Raw genomic sequence first — 16,126 nt, 5'->3', positions numbered from 1 at the left:
TTAGATCCAGGCCTTTTCTAGGAGAAGCAAGTCATCCCTGCTTTTAGCCATGTGCTATCACATAAGACACACTCTCCACAGCTGATTGGGACAGAAATGGCCTAATTCAAGGACAGTCCTAGCAAATCAATACAAGGGCCAAGCCACTTCTCTCGTGAAAACCGGAACTAAGAGGCAGTTGGAGGTGGAAGGGGGATCTGAGATGTGATGTCAAAGGTCTGCAGATAGCCTGGTGGGCTACCTCCCTAGGAAGCTGGGCAGTGGAGAGAGGGTGTCCAGGATGAAGCAGAGATTCCAGGATAGTAAGGTCCTGCCACCCAGCCAGCATGCAAAACCCTTCCAGCCCCTGACAGTGTGCCAGTTCTCACTGGCCATGGTATCCTCAAAATAAACCCTTTTTTTTGTAACGTCAGACTCTTACTATGAAAAGAGCCTGACTAGAGGAGATAGCATGAGGCCTAGTGGTATAGGAAATGGTAATATTCTAGATGGGTGATAGGAATCTGGTGATACAGCAACTGCCTAGAAATTAGGCTTTGCTATTGTCATCAAACCACAGAAGGGGCTTGGTTTCTCACCATATCCAGCCTGAGTACATTTTAACACCCGAATGACTATGATAACTGCTTTACTTTGATGCCCCCTATTCTTGTTATCATTAATAAGATTAAGGTCTGCTTTATTGTGGTTACTGTTTGGAGAGTTTTCCTATTTTCTCAGGGGAAAAAGGGGCGATAGGAGAGGAGATGGGGAAGCAAATAGATTGTTTCCTTTCCTGGGAAAGAATCCACCGTGAAACAATGGCTGGGTCTCTCGAGCATCGAATGAAAAGACAGAAAACCTGGGTACCCCTGGGAGACCTGGAGAAGGCGGCCCTTCTGGATAGCAAGCTAATTCAGGTCTCGCTGATCCCCCGGGGGTATCTGCCACAAGCCTTTTCAGAGGCCGCCAGCGTGTCCTAGAACAGGGGCTACTTGCTTCCCAGCCCTCGTCCGTCTGGGCAGGCTCCTCAATCTGCTCTCCTCACGGGGGTAAGGATGTTTTCCAGCTGGAGATGGGTGCTAATTTGGCAGAGCGAAGGCATTGCTCAGTGGGACTCCCCTGGGCATTGGGAGCATGGATACTTAGCCACACCGCAGCCAGGCATGGCTCTCTGGAGTTGTGTTGGGTGCACACTGAAGAGGACCCCCTGGAAGTTTCCAGAGAGAGCTGACCTGTTAAATGATGACGCACTCCCGAAGGGCTCCTCAGCAGGCCAGCTGACCGACTTGGCGTGGTGCGGGCAGCAGGATGTACCTTTACGAGCTGAGTGGGGATCGAGCAGCCCATGGAATGCCACACTGCTGGCTCCCTGCCCAGGCCAGCTCCTCCCGTTTCCATCCAAATGCCTTCCCCTTCACCTGGGCATCCAGGCAACAGTCAGCAAGACTGCTCCCTACAAGGCCGTGAGGTGCAAAATGGTGGCTTGTCACGTGCCCCTTAATAACTGAGCACCAATAGTGGAGGGTCACATCAGGGCCACTGCACTCTTTCATCTCAGGACCGACTTGTAGCTCACCTTAGCTCCACCTCTGTGAGATGCAGCAGGTATCAACTTGAGGACTGCGGGTGGTCTTTCCAAGAGTTCATGACCCGAGGGAACAGCGGGTGACATCTTGTTGACTTTTGCAGTTTTCCTGGGAATCCACAGATTTTGTCCAGCATCTTAAAGAGCTCTGTAAGCCAAGAAGAGCCAAAACAACTGACATCGGGGTCTCCATGGTAGGAAAAGGAAGATATTGGAGTCCCAAGGTTCTCTGGAATGGGAGACACACAAGCAATTCCTGTTTCCCACAGACACCCTGCAGTGCTGCAGAGTCCTGGCTCCGGTGTCAGGTTTGCGTCCCTGTCGCTGAGCAGTCCTGTGACCTCGGTGAGGAAGGAAAAACGTGCTCATTAAATGCCTAGCATCCAAGTCCCTTCCCTGGAGCATGAAGCCTTTCATTGCTTTGTGCATCCTTCTATGACCTCATCTTCTACGCTTCCCAAATTCCTCAGGTTTCCTACATTTGCAATCTTTTCTCCGAAAGTGCTCTAGGCCTCCATGCTCAAAGCCACACCTGGCTGGGTCCTGAGGGCACTGATATGCTCCGCTCTGGCCTGGCGGTGTGCCCAGATCATCTCCCTGCTCCTGTGCCTCAAGGGCTTTCGCCCCTCTCCGCCCTAGGTCCTTCACGCCCTCCCCCCTTCCCTCCCTGTCAGTTTCCTGTCTCCTTGAGGTCATCAGTGTCCTCCAGAGAAACCCAACCAGTAGGATACATGTAGATCTAAGGACAGACCTCCTCTTAGGGACTGGCTCCTGGGAAGTCCCATGGTCTGCTCTGTGTGAGCTGCAGGCCCGCGAAAGCTGGTGGCGTGACTCCAGGCCAAACCCGAAGGCCTGAGCCCCAGGGAGCTGGTGGTGGCAGGAACCCAACCGTGGTGAACCCCACACTCTGCTAGCGACCTGGCAGTGCTCTCACGGCTGTGCCTGGCTGAAGAGACTCATCTAGGGCATGACCGCGAACAGCAAATGGCCCTCCCGCTGCTCAGCCATCACAGATTACAGATTTCCACAGTGCGTTGCCCAGACCACCCCTCTCTCCTCAGCCCCCACAAGTGCCTCTTCCTCCTCAGTCTCAGCTGCTGACGCGGCTCTAACGTCACTTCCACCAGCTCCTGGCCTCCTGTCCCCAGCACCTACGGCCATGTCCTCTGCCCTCCCTCGGGGTATTATGGTGACCTGTCCCTGCTCCACTTGGGCACTAGTCCCACCCCACGTCTCTGCTCCCCTCTGCAGCAAGGCAGCTCTGTCCCCTCACTCCCTCCCTTACTCTTCTCCTCTCAGTAACTGGGCTCACTGCAAGTGGACTTCCGCTTGGACCTCCTCCCTTCTCCGTCTACACGTGCCTTCTTCCTGGGAAATGCCAGCTATACACTGATGATGCCCCAGTGTATGTCTCCCGGGCCACTTCCTGAATGCCAGGCTCCTATATCCAACCAGCTAGTCTTCCCCTCTGTGTGGATTTCTAGTAGGCACCTCAAACCCGTCCTTCCCGGAGTTTTCCCTGTTTCACTAAGCCTATTAACTTTCTGAGAAAACTACTTCCAGAGAAATCATGAAGTCACCCTAAAAATGTCTTTGATGGGCAGCAGACTTAGAAAAACTCTTTGGGTTCCCTGGGCAGGAAGGAAGCTCCAAGAACTGGATAGTGCCAGAGAGAAGGGCCATCTCCCAAGGAGCGCTTCAGGTGTAGCCAGGGGACATCACGGAAGAGGAGGACCTCCTTTGAGGCAGAGCTGGGGCGACAGAGAGAACGGACCAGGGGCTATGGGGCCCTCCCTTTTCTTAATGGGAATTTTGTTACTTCTACTTTGGCACTGTGTGTTGGGTGTTGGGGTCGAGGGGCAGATAACTCGCCCCCCTTAGCTCTTTGGTCACCAGAATGTAGGCTCAATATCCGGTCTTGAGAAGACTGTGCATGGCCTGGAGGTCCTGGATGCAACTTGGGGTCGTCTCCCAGGAGAAGGGGGCGAGTGTGTGTGTGTGTGTGTGTGTGTGTGTGTGGAGAAGAATGAGACAGTCTGGTGACCAACCCTCCTCTCCTTCTGGGCACACAGGGCCAGGCTGTATCCCAGGCCGCCTCACAGTGCGCAGGGCTGTCCCCGCTTAGGTTGATGTGGTGCAGGCAAAGACTGGCCCAGAAAAAGTTACCCTTGGGTCATGCCCCCTTTTCTCTCCTCCCATGGTGACTTTGGCAGCCACATGTTGAGGATGTCAGTATCGCAGGATGGATGCAGCCTCAGCCCCTGACTGACTGACTACATGACACAGAATCCCCTTGAAACTCCTATTGTCCCTCCGTAACTTCCATCTGTCTCCCACCTCTGCCTCTGATCACACCAGACTTGAGGTAAGCGAGCAAGCCGTGTACTGTCCTGGGTCACCGAGTGTTCAGGGTGGTGTGGTAGAGTGGTCAGTCCGCCTTGACTTTTATAGGAGGTGCTTGGCAATTATGGCAACTGAAGGTTGTAACTTCAGAGCCCAAGCTTTTAGCCACTGCACTCTCTTGATTGGCTTTCTGATGCTCTTTCCCCCCTCCTTCCTAAAATAAAATTCTTCTCTGATTTTGAAAGCAATACGTGCTCAGAACTCAAGAACAACAATAACAAGAACAGACAAGCTGACTAAACCATGGGCCCAGGACCTGAACAGACATTTCTCCAAAGAAGGCATCCAAACGGCCAACAGGCACTTGAAAAGATGTCCTCAATATCCTTCGTCATTAGGAAAGTACAAGTAAAACCCACAATGAGATACCGGTTTATACCCATTAAGATGGCTGCTATCAAAACACCAGAAAATATTAGGTGTTGGTGAGGCCATGGAGAAACTGGAGCACTTAGATGCTGCTGGTGGGAATGTAAAATGGTACAGATGCTGTGGAAAACAGCAAGGCAGCTCCTAAAAACCTTAAAAATAGAATTCTCATGTAAACCACCAATTCCACTTCTGGGCATACGCCCCAAAGAATTGAAAGCAGGTACTCGAAGAGATATCTGCACACCCATGTTCACACTAGCGTTATTCATGATAGCCAAAGGTAGAAGCTGCCCACATGTCCACTGATGGATGAATGGATAAACAAAATGCTGTGTGTGTGTACACACCCGCAATGGAGCATTACACAGCCTGAAGAGGGAAGGGAATTCTGACGTGTGCTACAGTATGGATGAACCTTGAAGACATTACGGTAAGTGAGAAAAAAAACAGACACTAAGATAAATCCTGTATTACAGATTCTACTTACTCTAGGTTACCAGACTAGCCAAATTCCCAGACACAGAAAATAGAATGATGGGTTGCCAAGGACGGGGGAGTGTGTATTACAAGCTGTAAAGAGTTCTGGAGATGGCTGCCCACTAAGTACGTGGAATGTACTTGACACTACTGAACCGTACACCTAAAAAGTGGTTAAGATGGTACATTTTACGTGTATTTTACAGTTGAAAATTTTTTTTAACTATTCTGCGCTTATTTTTAAAACATGACAGAATATAAAGGAAGTGTTACCATCATCTTCTATCATTCCAATCGAGATTAACACTGTTGCCAAAGAGGAGTTGTTTTATAAAACATTGATTCAACAATATAAAGCGGAAGCCCAGTCTTGGTGGAGAAAGCAATCCTGCTACAGAGGGTGAGTGTCAGCTCTCATTTTGCTTCCAGGCAAAGAGGAACAACTCCAGTATTTCTAAGTCTCCACATTTTAATTTGGTGAATATTATCTTTGTGACAAGAAGTACAGAGGCCTCAAGCATAGAACAGCGTTTGAACACTATAATTCATTTCAGGTTTAGCACCATGTCACTTGATACCTGGGCCATTTCTTCTTTCATTCACACACATAGTCACTGAATAAATATTTGTTGATCATGCACATATGCTAGCCCTGGGCTAGGGATTTGGGAGACAGCAGTGAATAGGAGAGGACACTTACCTTTTAGCTGGGGAGACAAACAGTAAACAAGGAAATGAACAAACATATTACAAACTGTGAAGGGCCCAGAAGGCAAGGAACAGGATAATGGTCCTGAAAGGAATGGGAGATGAGGTGCCTTTTGAGCTGAGGGCGGGAGGATGGGGACAAGCATCCACAGAAAGTCCCTGAGACACAGAAGAACATTTACGTAAATGGACAAAAGAACTGGATGGTGAAGGAAGTCAGAAAAGTGGTCACCTCTGGGGAGGGTGTTGACTAGGGAGGCACGAGGGAGCCTTCTGGCAAGCTGGAAATATAACTTATCTGGGTGAATATATATGTAAAGAAATATGTAAAAGTTCATTGAGCTGCACACATACACATTAAGGTCTGCACACTTTAGTGTATGAATGTTTTACCTTAATAAAAATAAAATACCCATTCCCCGAAAAAGAAAAGAAAGGGCAGCAGAGGGAACAGTAAGCACAGGGGCTGGGAGGTAGGACTGTCTGGCTGTGGGAACAACAGGGGAGTCGCAGGTGGAGGGCAGAGGGTGAGGGAGGGGCTCCAGGCCGCTGCACATCAGGGCAACAGCTGTTCTCTCTGGGGAGACAACTACGCCTGGGCTTTGGGACCAGGGTTAGGACTGTTCACTCCTTTTTAAAAAGATATTGTTTTTGAACATGTCTTCATGTTTTATGTGTATCATTAAAAATACATATATAATAGCGCTCGTCTGCTTTTGTCTTCAGAGTGTTTCTCCTGCCTTTCCTCTCCGCTTCTTCGAAGGAGTTAACAGCTTTGAGGGTCCTTTTCTTGCCCCAAGGAGAAAAAACCCCAGGGGGGTAAAGCCTGCATTTCTTCTCACCAGGGCCAGAATGCCCAGGGAACAAACTCCGGCCTGGTCGCAGGGAGAACCGAGAGCCGGTGGGGCGGGGCTGCCTCCTCACTCATTCCCGTGGGCTCACCCGCGCTCCTCATCCACAGACCTGCTGCCAGCGCAGGCAGTCCCGGGGCCAGGGGTCTCCTCAGGTCAGGGTGGGACCAAAGGCTAACAAACCCGAGGCGGGTGGGGTGAAGATCCTGGAGGCTTGCAGAAAAGGGGAGGATGCACAGGGCGAGTCTTCCCAGCCCGGCCTGAGCTCCGGGACTCCAGCCGAGGCGTTGAGGGCAACAGCGGGCACTGTCCAGGCCGCAGACCCTGGGGGAGCCCTGTGTGGGCCCACCCGGGGGGACCCTCTCTCACCTGTTCCCAGACCCGCGAGGCCGGGCGGGCTGGTCCCTCTCGGGCCGCCGCCTTCCGGGGAGGGGCAGCCGCAGGCGGCCGCGCAGCCTTCTCGGTGCCACGAGGGGCAGCGCGCTGGCGGTGAGGTGCTCCGGGTGCCCGGGCCGCCGAGCGGGGATCGGAGAAGCGCCAGGGGTGTCCTCCGGCCTCCCATGGAGCCCCCGGACCCCTGCGGCGGCCCTGAACCCAGCGGCCTGGCTCCTCGCGCGCCCCGCCCCGTCCCAGAGAGGCTCCTCCTAAGGGTCTCGTGCCAGCCCAGCACCGGGGTCCCGACCCCAACACCTTTTTGTTGAATGGGTATTTTCAAAAATGTGTATTTGAGGAGGGGACCTTAGGCGCGCCGCGGAGATGGGTGGCTCTGCGGCCAGAGCTGGGGAGGCGGCCGCCTGTCCTCGGTGCCTTGAGCTCGTGCAAAAAAGGCTCGAGGTCCGGGACAGCCCCGTTTGCTCAGCTGCATTCTGGAATCCGGCCTCGCGGCGCAGCAGTTCCACTAATGGTCCAGTGCAGGGGTGTTCTCGGCCCAAAACTGTATTTTAATACCATTGGTTTTCTTGGTAATTCTCTGTATGTTATTTCACTCACACGTACATCCGTGAAACTATCACCCCAGTCAAGATAGTGAGTGCACTTCAACGTCCAGGAGTCCTCCCGTCCCTTTGTCATTCCTCCACCCTCCCCCGGGCCCTCCCCCGACCCCCACTCAGGCAACCCCTTGATCTGCTCTGTCATCACTGACCAGTTTGCCCCTCTTGGGATAGACAGAATTATGTGGTCTGTAGTCTTTTTTTTCTTTTGGTCCCACTTCTTTCATTCAGCAAAATTGTTTTGAGATTCCCCCATATTGTGTGCCTCTGTTTCTTTGTACTGAGAATAATAGTCCATCGGTTGGAGAAACCATGGCTTCACCTGTTGGTGGACATTTGCTTCTTTCCACTTTCTGGCTATGGACAAATGAATGACTCTGCTATGAACATTCTCGCACAAATCTTTATATGGACATGCACTTTTCATTTGCTGTGGGTAAATACCTAGAAGTGGAACGGCTGGCTTATGGTAGGTATATGGTTAGCTTGTTAAGAAACTGTCAAACTTTGTTCCAGAGTGGTTGTACCATTTTATATTCCTGCCAGTTCCTCCACATCCTAGCCAACACCTGGTAGGTCACTCTTTTTAATATTAGCCATTTCAGTGGGTATCCCATTGGGGCTTTAATTTGCATTTCCCTAATGCCTAATGATGTTGACCATCTTTTCATGGGCTTATTTAACATTAGTATATCTTCTTTGGTGAAGTGTTCATATCTTTTGCCTGTTTTTTATTATATTTTTTTAACTATTGAGTTTTGAGGAGTCTTTATATGTTCTAGATACAAGTCCCTTATCAAATACATGATGTGCAATATTTTCTCCCAGCTGATGTCTTATCTTTTCATTTTCTTAACAGTGTTCTTCAAAGAGCAGAGTCTGAATTCTGGTGAGGTCTGATTTGTTCATTTATTCTCTTACAGATCATTTTTTCAGTATAGCATCCAAGAAACCTTTGCCTGGTGTGAGGTCACAAAGGCTTTTTCCTTATGTTATCATCTGTAAGTTCTATAGGTTTTGCTTTTCCGTTTAGTTGATTTTCATATACGGTGCAAGGGATGATGTCCAGTGTTTTGCACATGGGTACCCAATTGTTTCAGTACCACCTGTTGAAAAGACTCTCCTTTTTCCATTGAATTTCCTCTGCACCTTTGTTGAAAATCAGCCTTTGGTATATGTGTGGGTCTGTATCTGGACTGTCTATTCCCTCCCATTGATTGGTTAATTTCAATTTAAATAACCACCTGCAGCTAGTGGCTGCCAAACTGCATGCCAAGTTTTACACTTGAGCATCAAAGAGAGGACACTGTAAATCTCATCAGAGATAACTTTCTGCTCTGTTTTAGGCCCCAGAATAATAGTTTGAACTTTCTTACCATGTAGTTGCTGAAGAGGGGCTGAACTTCCACAATTCCTCAGTAAATGGACGTTAGTTTTTCTCAGCTTCTTATCACGTCTTTAAGGGTTGGAGGCCCAAGGTGATGGGAGAGCTCCGGGCTCTGAGGTTCTGCATTCAAACCCTGACTTAGCAACTTACTAGCTGTATGACCCTAAGTTAAATATATGAGCAGCTTGTGACCAAATTGCTTAGCCTTTCCTTGCTTCCATTTCTTCATCTATATCATAATTATATCTGTAATTATGCCTATTGCATAGGATTGCTGAGAATTAACTAACACATCGAAGGCTTAGGACAATGCTTGGTACATACGAAGGACTTGATAAAAGCTAGACATCAGAATCATTTCATGTAAAACAAAACACAGCAGCAGAGGAGGGAGACATTCATACTGTCTGAAACCCTTTTTCTTGTTTCCAGAGCAGCTCCCGGGTGTGTTAGCTTCAGCATCTTTGGCAGCCATACAGGCATTGGGCGGTCCCTCCAAATGCTTATTATTGTGATTCCCATTAAAGCATTTAAATGTGTTTGTCCCAAGTCATGAGGCTCCTGGGTGACAGAGACAACGTCTAAATTCATGTGTTTTGGCTTTTACAGTCTGTGCTTTTAACTTACTGATTTTCAAAATTGCTGTGCATCTGAATGGGCTGGGGGTGCTCAGGGCACCCCTCTGGCCTTCAGTGCAGGGGCCTCATGGGGCTGTGCCCTGGAGTCTGCACTCCACAGGCTTCCCAGGTGCTCCCGCTCCCTGGATGGCACTGGGAAGAGCTGTGACCCACCGCATGCCACCACTTCCACTCAACTTGAAGGGCCTTTTCCAAATGTTCTTAATCAAGAATTACTACCTTCTTTGCCAGAGCAAACACACCTCCACTTTCATGTAGGTGGGACGTCTGACTTTGGAGGAAACTGGGATTCAAAACCAGCTTGGCACATGGTTCACCATCACTGGGGTCACAGACACTAGAACAGTTCACTTCCTCCTTACCATGTCTTCCAATATAGCCAGAAATATGTATATTTATTTTGAAGTCACTCAGCTATTTTGAAGCAGTAGGGTATTGCGTCAATTTGCCATGGGGTGGGTGGGGTGGGGGGGTGTTCTGGAGAGCCGCAGGAAAAGCCCCTCCATGTGGCTGACCTGCCCTTCCGTTGTCCTGTAATAATTTTCCATCCTGTGGGAAGCAGACAGGATTAGCAGTATGGACTACTGTCTTCGGTTCTGAGGTCTTACCGAGGGCTGGGCCTATGTTTCAGAAAGGAGGCACATTTGCACTGAGGAGCAATCCCTCCTTGCAGCCTGAGTCTAAAAGCCAGCTCACATCCTCTCCCCTGTGCACAGCTCTAGACATACAGTGTGGGGGAGCTAGTCCTCTGTGTCCCAAATAAGGCTGAAGAAGTCATGAGGGGATGTCACCGTAGGCCCACAGTTTCTGTCTTCTGGGCAAGTAATAAAAGGGGTCAGCAGGGCCCAGCCCCCTGATAGCACCTGGTTGTCCCACAGGGGAGGATGTGGGAGCCCCCAGGGCCCAGTCCCACTGCCACGTGAGCTGCTCCAGCTCTGGGTGGAGGACTTGGCAACCACTGGGGACCTGTCTCTGGCACACTGAGTGCAAAAGCAGGTATCACTGGGGACCACTTGGTGTTGCCACTGATAAGAATAAACACAGAGTGAAACCCTCTGACTGGCTTCTATCCCTTTGGTGTCCCCACATTTCCGTTTCATTGCAATAAAAAGGACAAAGCACTAAAAGAATGAAAAGAGAAGGAGAAAATATTTGCAAAACACATGCCTGACAAGGACCACTATGCAAAATGTACAAAAAAATACTCTTAAAATCAACAAAAACAACCCAATTTTTAAAAATCAACAAATGGTCTGAACAGACACCTGACCAAAGAAGATGACATACAAGAATATGAAAAGATGCTCCACTTCTTATGTCATTAGAGATTTGCAAGTTCACACACGATACCGCTGCGTAATACTAGAAGTGCCAAAATCCCACAGGGTGACAATACCAAGTGCTGGTAAGGATGTGGAGTGAGAAGAGCTCCCATTCATCACCGGTCGGAATGCAGCGTGGCACAGCCACTTCGGAAGACAGTTTGGCAGTGCCGTACAAAGCTAAATATTTCCTATCATTATATTCAGCAATGCAGTCCTTGGTATTTACCCAAATAAGGTGAAAACTTATGTCCACACAAAAACCTACACATGGATGTTTATAGCAACTTTACTCATAACTGCCAAAACCTGAAAGCAGCCAAGATGTCCTTCAGTGGGTGATGGATGAACAAACTGGGGTACATCCAGACAATGGGATGTGATCCAAGAAAAAAATTACGAGCTATCGAGCTGTAAAATGACATGGAGGAAGCTTAAGTGCACATCACTAAGTGAAAGAAGCCAATCTGAAAAGGCTACACACAGTATGATTCCAGCTGTCTGACACTGGGGAAAAGGCAGAACTACGCAGACAATAACACGATCAGGTTGCCAGAGGGAGGAACAGGCGGAGCACAGGCAGTGAAATATTCTATATGACACTACGATGGCAGGTATGGCACTACACCTCCTCCTTGACTAACGATGGGGTTATGTCCCAATAAACAATAAATCTATCAAAAACTGAAAACACATTTAATGCACCTAACCTACCAAACACCATAGCCCAGCCTACCTTAACCATGCTCAGAACACTTACATTAGCCTACAGACGGGCAAGATCAGCCAACACAAAGCCTATTTCATAATAAAGTGTTGAATATCTCATGTGATCCATTAAATACTGTACCGAAAACAAAAGCCAGAGCAGTTGTCTGGGGGCAGAAAGGTCGTCAGTGTATCTAGTGGATGCTGACCCTCACGATCGCATGGTGGACTGGGAGCGGTGGCTCACTGCCCTGCCCAGCGTCAGACAAGAGGACCGGACCTCACAGCGCTAGCCCAGGAAAAGATCCAAATTTGAAATTCGAAGTCCAGTTTCTATTGAACGGGTTTCTCTTTTGTACCACAGGGAAGCCAAAAAAATCTTAAGTAGAACCATCATAAGTCAGGGACCGTCTGTATACATTTGTCAAAACCTATAGAATGTACAACACAAAAAAGTGAACCTTAACTAAAGCCCACAGTCTTTAGTTAACAATAAAGTATCAATATTGACTCATCAAATATAAAAAAGAAAGATATAAAATGCATGTATAAGATGACTACAATTTTGGAAGACAAAAATGGCTAACAGGAACAAAAGCAAACCCAGTCTATTCCAAGACGGCAGGCATTCCTCATTTACGTGGGCCCTAAGGTAGGAGGGCAGGTTTTGAATAAGAACATTTTCAAAGGATAGCAGTGTGTTAGAACTCCCTGCTTGCTAGGCATCACGTGTGTCTGTCCACCCCTCAGAGCCCCTGTGGACACTCCTGTCCTCTTCATGCACAGGGAGCCTGTTAAGCAGCCCCAGATCAAGTGGCAGCCTTAGGATTCAAACTAGTCTATGCCCATAACCACTGTATTATAGTGCCGTCAGAAAACAGTAGCACCTCGAGTGAGGCTACAGGCTGCCCAGGGACCCGCTAAAAAGTAAGGGAATCATAAAAATCACTTATTTATTAGCAAAAGATCCTTCTGAAATGCTTGGAAAGCGCTTGTCCTGGCACATTGAACACTGCCCCGGAAATCTAATCTGTGCCCCTATGTTGAGCAAAATGCCCCTGCCCTCACCCGCGATGGAGTAAAAGGCAAATTTCAGCGGCTTACCTTATTCCCGGAAACCCAAACTAGTGTAGTCCAGATGCAGATTCCTATAGACCTCGGCTGCTCGGGCGTCAAGTGCAGCTTACTGACTGCCGAATACTCTGCTCAAAAGGACAAGGACGCTCCTCTGTCCCTGCTTGTTTGCTGCGAGTTACCAGAAATTTAGATGGGGCTCGTGGATGAAGTTTGGGTCTCCCGGGGCTTAACCAGGGAACCATGCCCTGGAGGCAGGTGGGCAGAACAAGTGCTGGTAAAGGGGAGGCTGTGGAGGCCGAGGGTGCAAGGTGCACACAGGCCCAGCTGCGTGGCCCCTTCTGGCGGCAGACAGGGCAAGTGGCCTGCAGGAGAAACAACCTGTAAGCAGAGTGACGGGAAAGGAGAAAGTGAGGCCCCACAGAGGCAGCGGAATTAGCCAGGGCAGTGAAGCCAGCCAGCACATCTCCTCAGGGACCCTCAAACCTCCACCCGTCACCCAGCACCCTTCTCTGTGTCCTACATTAGGAAAGAGCCCCATAGGGACACCAGGCCTTTTGCCCCATGCCAAGTACTGTCCTTCTCCTCAAGCCTGGCCTCCTGACATCACTCAAGCTGCACAAACTCAACGTGGGCAAAAGAACTCCTGTTTTTCTCTTTCACACCTGCTTCTCCCCTGTGTGCCTGCTGCGGGAAGCGTGCAGCTCCCCTGCCTGCACGCCCAGCCGCCCTCCCAGCCCCGGCCTGCCTGAAATCCGCCTTTGATGATGCTGTTTTCTTTGTCCTCTCACCTCTTCACTAAGGAATCTCCCATGTCTTCCTTCTTGGCCCAACTGAAAACGCACCCTTTGAAAATCCTTCCCCGATTCTCCACTTCTCCACTCACTGGCACCCAGCCTGTTTTCAGGTGGTAGGTAGTTTTGCCCTGAAGTACCCGCAGCTCCCAGTCAAGAAATGTTTGCAAAATGGCCAGCAATGTGTGCATGGCCTACTCATGCACCAGATGTTACCCTGGGCTGAGGAAACAGCATCAAAAGGGACAAAGTGCAAAGTCCTACACCCACACATTAGGCCCTTAAAGACATGGATAAGTGCATCTTTATTGAGATAAGGTTGCTGTGTCAGGGATACACAGTAAATAGTTCAGGCTCTGAGGGCCACATGATCTCTGCTGTAACTGCTCAACTTTTAGGGCATTGGAGGAAAGCCGCCTTAACAAACTAACGAAGGGGTGTCCGTGTTACAACAGATTTAATTTGTAGGTACTGAAATTTGATTTTCATACTACTTTCATATGAATCATTCTTTTCCAACCATTTAAAGATGTAAAAACCATTCTTGGCTGCGAGCTGTAGTTTGCCGATCTTTGCATCGCCCGTCAGCGAGCAATGCCTCACCCTGTGACCTTCAGCACAAGACTCAGTATATGAGCTTTATGTTTTTTGACTGAAAGGCCCCCGCAAATGAAAGCGTTATCAGTATAAGTAGAGAAGAGCCTAGAAACTTCACGGTAGAAGATGAGGAAGAGAAACTGCTCTGCAGTGGTAGAGTGCAGTCAGAACTGCTTGTGCTGCCGCCTAGGGGCCGGGGGGCTCCCTTCTCTGCCAAGGAGCCAGAACACATCTCCCCTCACATCGCCGCCAGTGCCAGATCAGGCCTGTGCTCCTGACCACACCCAATAAGGACTTCAAAGCAGGTAAACCAAAAATAAGTGCAAAGCATTATAAGACCTTGATCAATCATTTAAAGCAAGCTTCAAGTCACAGAATTTTGAGATCCTTTAGTTCAAATTCTCCCACCCTTTCCTAACAAGCACTTGCCTTTCAGGTAATGAAGGTCCAGGAGGGCCAGCTGTTTGACATGACAAGTGTTTTAAGGCAGAGCCTGCCTTGGAGTCCCGATTGCCTGATCGCAGCGCCGGGTGCTCTGCACCTCACAGACACGGCCCTGGAAGTCAAGACAAGGGCACAAACGGCCGTGGAGCAGCCCAGCAGGTAAGAGCACTTCCTCTGCACCCTCATTTACTTAGTAAGCCTACGAGACACTCACTTACCCCTTGTGCCTCAATTTCCCCAAACATAAGTCAGGACAGAGTACATAGCCCATTGGGTTGTTGGAGGCGGAAATGAGCTGATAGTGTCTGGCCTCTAATGGGCATTACGAGTTAGCTACCATTATGAAATTTACAGAGCACCTACTATGTGTCAGACATTGAGTGCTTTATATATTTCATCAGATTTAATCCTTGTAACTATGCTACAAAGTGAATGTTCTCCCCATTCTGTAAATAAGCCTGCGAAAGGTCATGTATACTGTGGGTGGGTGCTGGGAACAAAGTTTGATCAGTGCCACCTCTTGTCCAAGTTCAGTTGAGGAAGGCGTCCATGCACAATTAAGTTATCATGCTACAAACATGACCCAACCTGATACGCTAGCAAGAATCAGCAGAAGTAACTGCCAGGTAACTTGGTGTTCATCTTAAGCACTTAGAGGAGCTTTAGGGGGTGTGACTGACACTGTTCCTGCTTCAAGGGAAATTTGCCAGTCATTCCTGGCCTTTGGAGTGTTTTTGAGTGGTGGTGGCTGGTAGAGGAAGTGCTTGGAACAATCTATATGCAAACACCAGGGCTATTATACCAGTGGTTATGTGCCTTTTCTGCCCTGGCTATTTCATTTCTTAAGTTCTGAAGTCTTAAAGTTAATGGAATACTCCCTTGATGCTCAATTTATCAAGACACCTGGAAATAATAAAAACCTTTGCAGATCAAAACTCAGTGTTTAACTGAGGATATCTGGGCACATTTAAAATGCTGGATGTAGGTGAGTTGCTGCTTCTTGAATTTGTCTGAGATAGGCAGGTGCCTGAAGCATCACTCTAAAAGTCCTGAGGTTCTATCTCTGGAAATGTTCCTCCATGTTATGGGACCTCATGTTAAGTCCAGGGTCCCTATCATTTTATACAATTTACTAAGGTCATTGCCCTTGGCTCAGGAGAGAAGCACCTGTGGGGGCAGGAAGTGGTACAGGAGAGAAACATTAATTTGAAGTTAGCCTGGCCTTCATCATTGGCAAGTTTGTGGCATTTAACCCTTCTAAACCCTGAGGTTCCTGATCTGTAAAATAAGAAAGAGGATGACCTGATACCCTTCATAATTGTGCTGACCAATGAGCACAGAGGAAAGTACAAAGGAACCTGCAAAGTACCATCAATGTTTTTAAGATGTTTATAACAAATTAAAAATTGCAATGGCTGAAAAAGAAGACTGCTCAAGTTATGTTTATGGCCAGGTGCCTGCATTCTCTAAGGTTGTGGACACAGGCTTACTATCTCAATCGTTCTCTGTCTTGCCTTCAATTTTCTCTAAATTAGGTCAGCGGGAAGTAACATCTCCTTGCGTGCATTGTCCTCGTTCCCCACCAGGTGGTGCTGCTTCCCAAACAGCAATTTCTGGCTGAGACCTCTTTCAGTAGATCAAGTTGGAGCTGCAAGAGAAAAAAGAAAAACAATGAGAAACTAGTCAACGTCCCACCTCATTCCACCCCAGCCTCCCAGTTTCAGGTATCAAAACAGGGTCTTGAAGATAAAGAGCTCTGGTGACCGAGGCCCAGTCGCTGCAGTGGACGTGT

The 16,126-nt window shown here is 48.7% G+C and overlaps 1 protein-coding gene across 3 annotated transcripts in view; it reads right to left on the bottom strand.

Annotated features, from left to right (window-relative positions):
• Window positions 1-10,640: 10,640 nt before the first annotated feature.
• Window positions 10,641-16,126, bottom strand: part of ZCCHC2 (zinc finger CCHC-type containing 2) — a 64,035-nt gene continuing 58,549 nt past the window's right edge. The window contains exons 16-17 of one of the 3 annotated variants that reach the window (XR_005060637.2): window positions 15,825-15,982; window positions 10,641-14,446 (exon numbers count right to left, since the gene is read on the bottom strand). The gene's annotated coding sequence lies outside the window, so the exon portion shown is untranslated. Of the gene's footprint in view, window positions 14,447-14,475; window positions 15,983-16,126 lie in introns of those variants that run through there. The other 2 variants (XR_005060638.2, XR_012121260.1) reach the window with 2 other exon arrangements.

This window comes from Manis javanica, chromosome 9, assembly GCF_040802235.1.
Source record: "Manis javanica isolate MJ-LG chromosome 9, MJ_LKY, whole genome shotgun sequence".
Classification (NCBI taxonomy): Eukaryota; Metazoa; Chordata; class Mammalia; order Pholidota; family Manidae; genus Manis; species Manis javanica.
The sequence above is the reverse complement of the archived record's forward strand: the minus strand, read 5'-3'. Positions and strand labels throughout refer to the sequence as shown.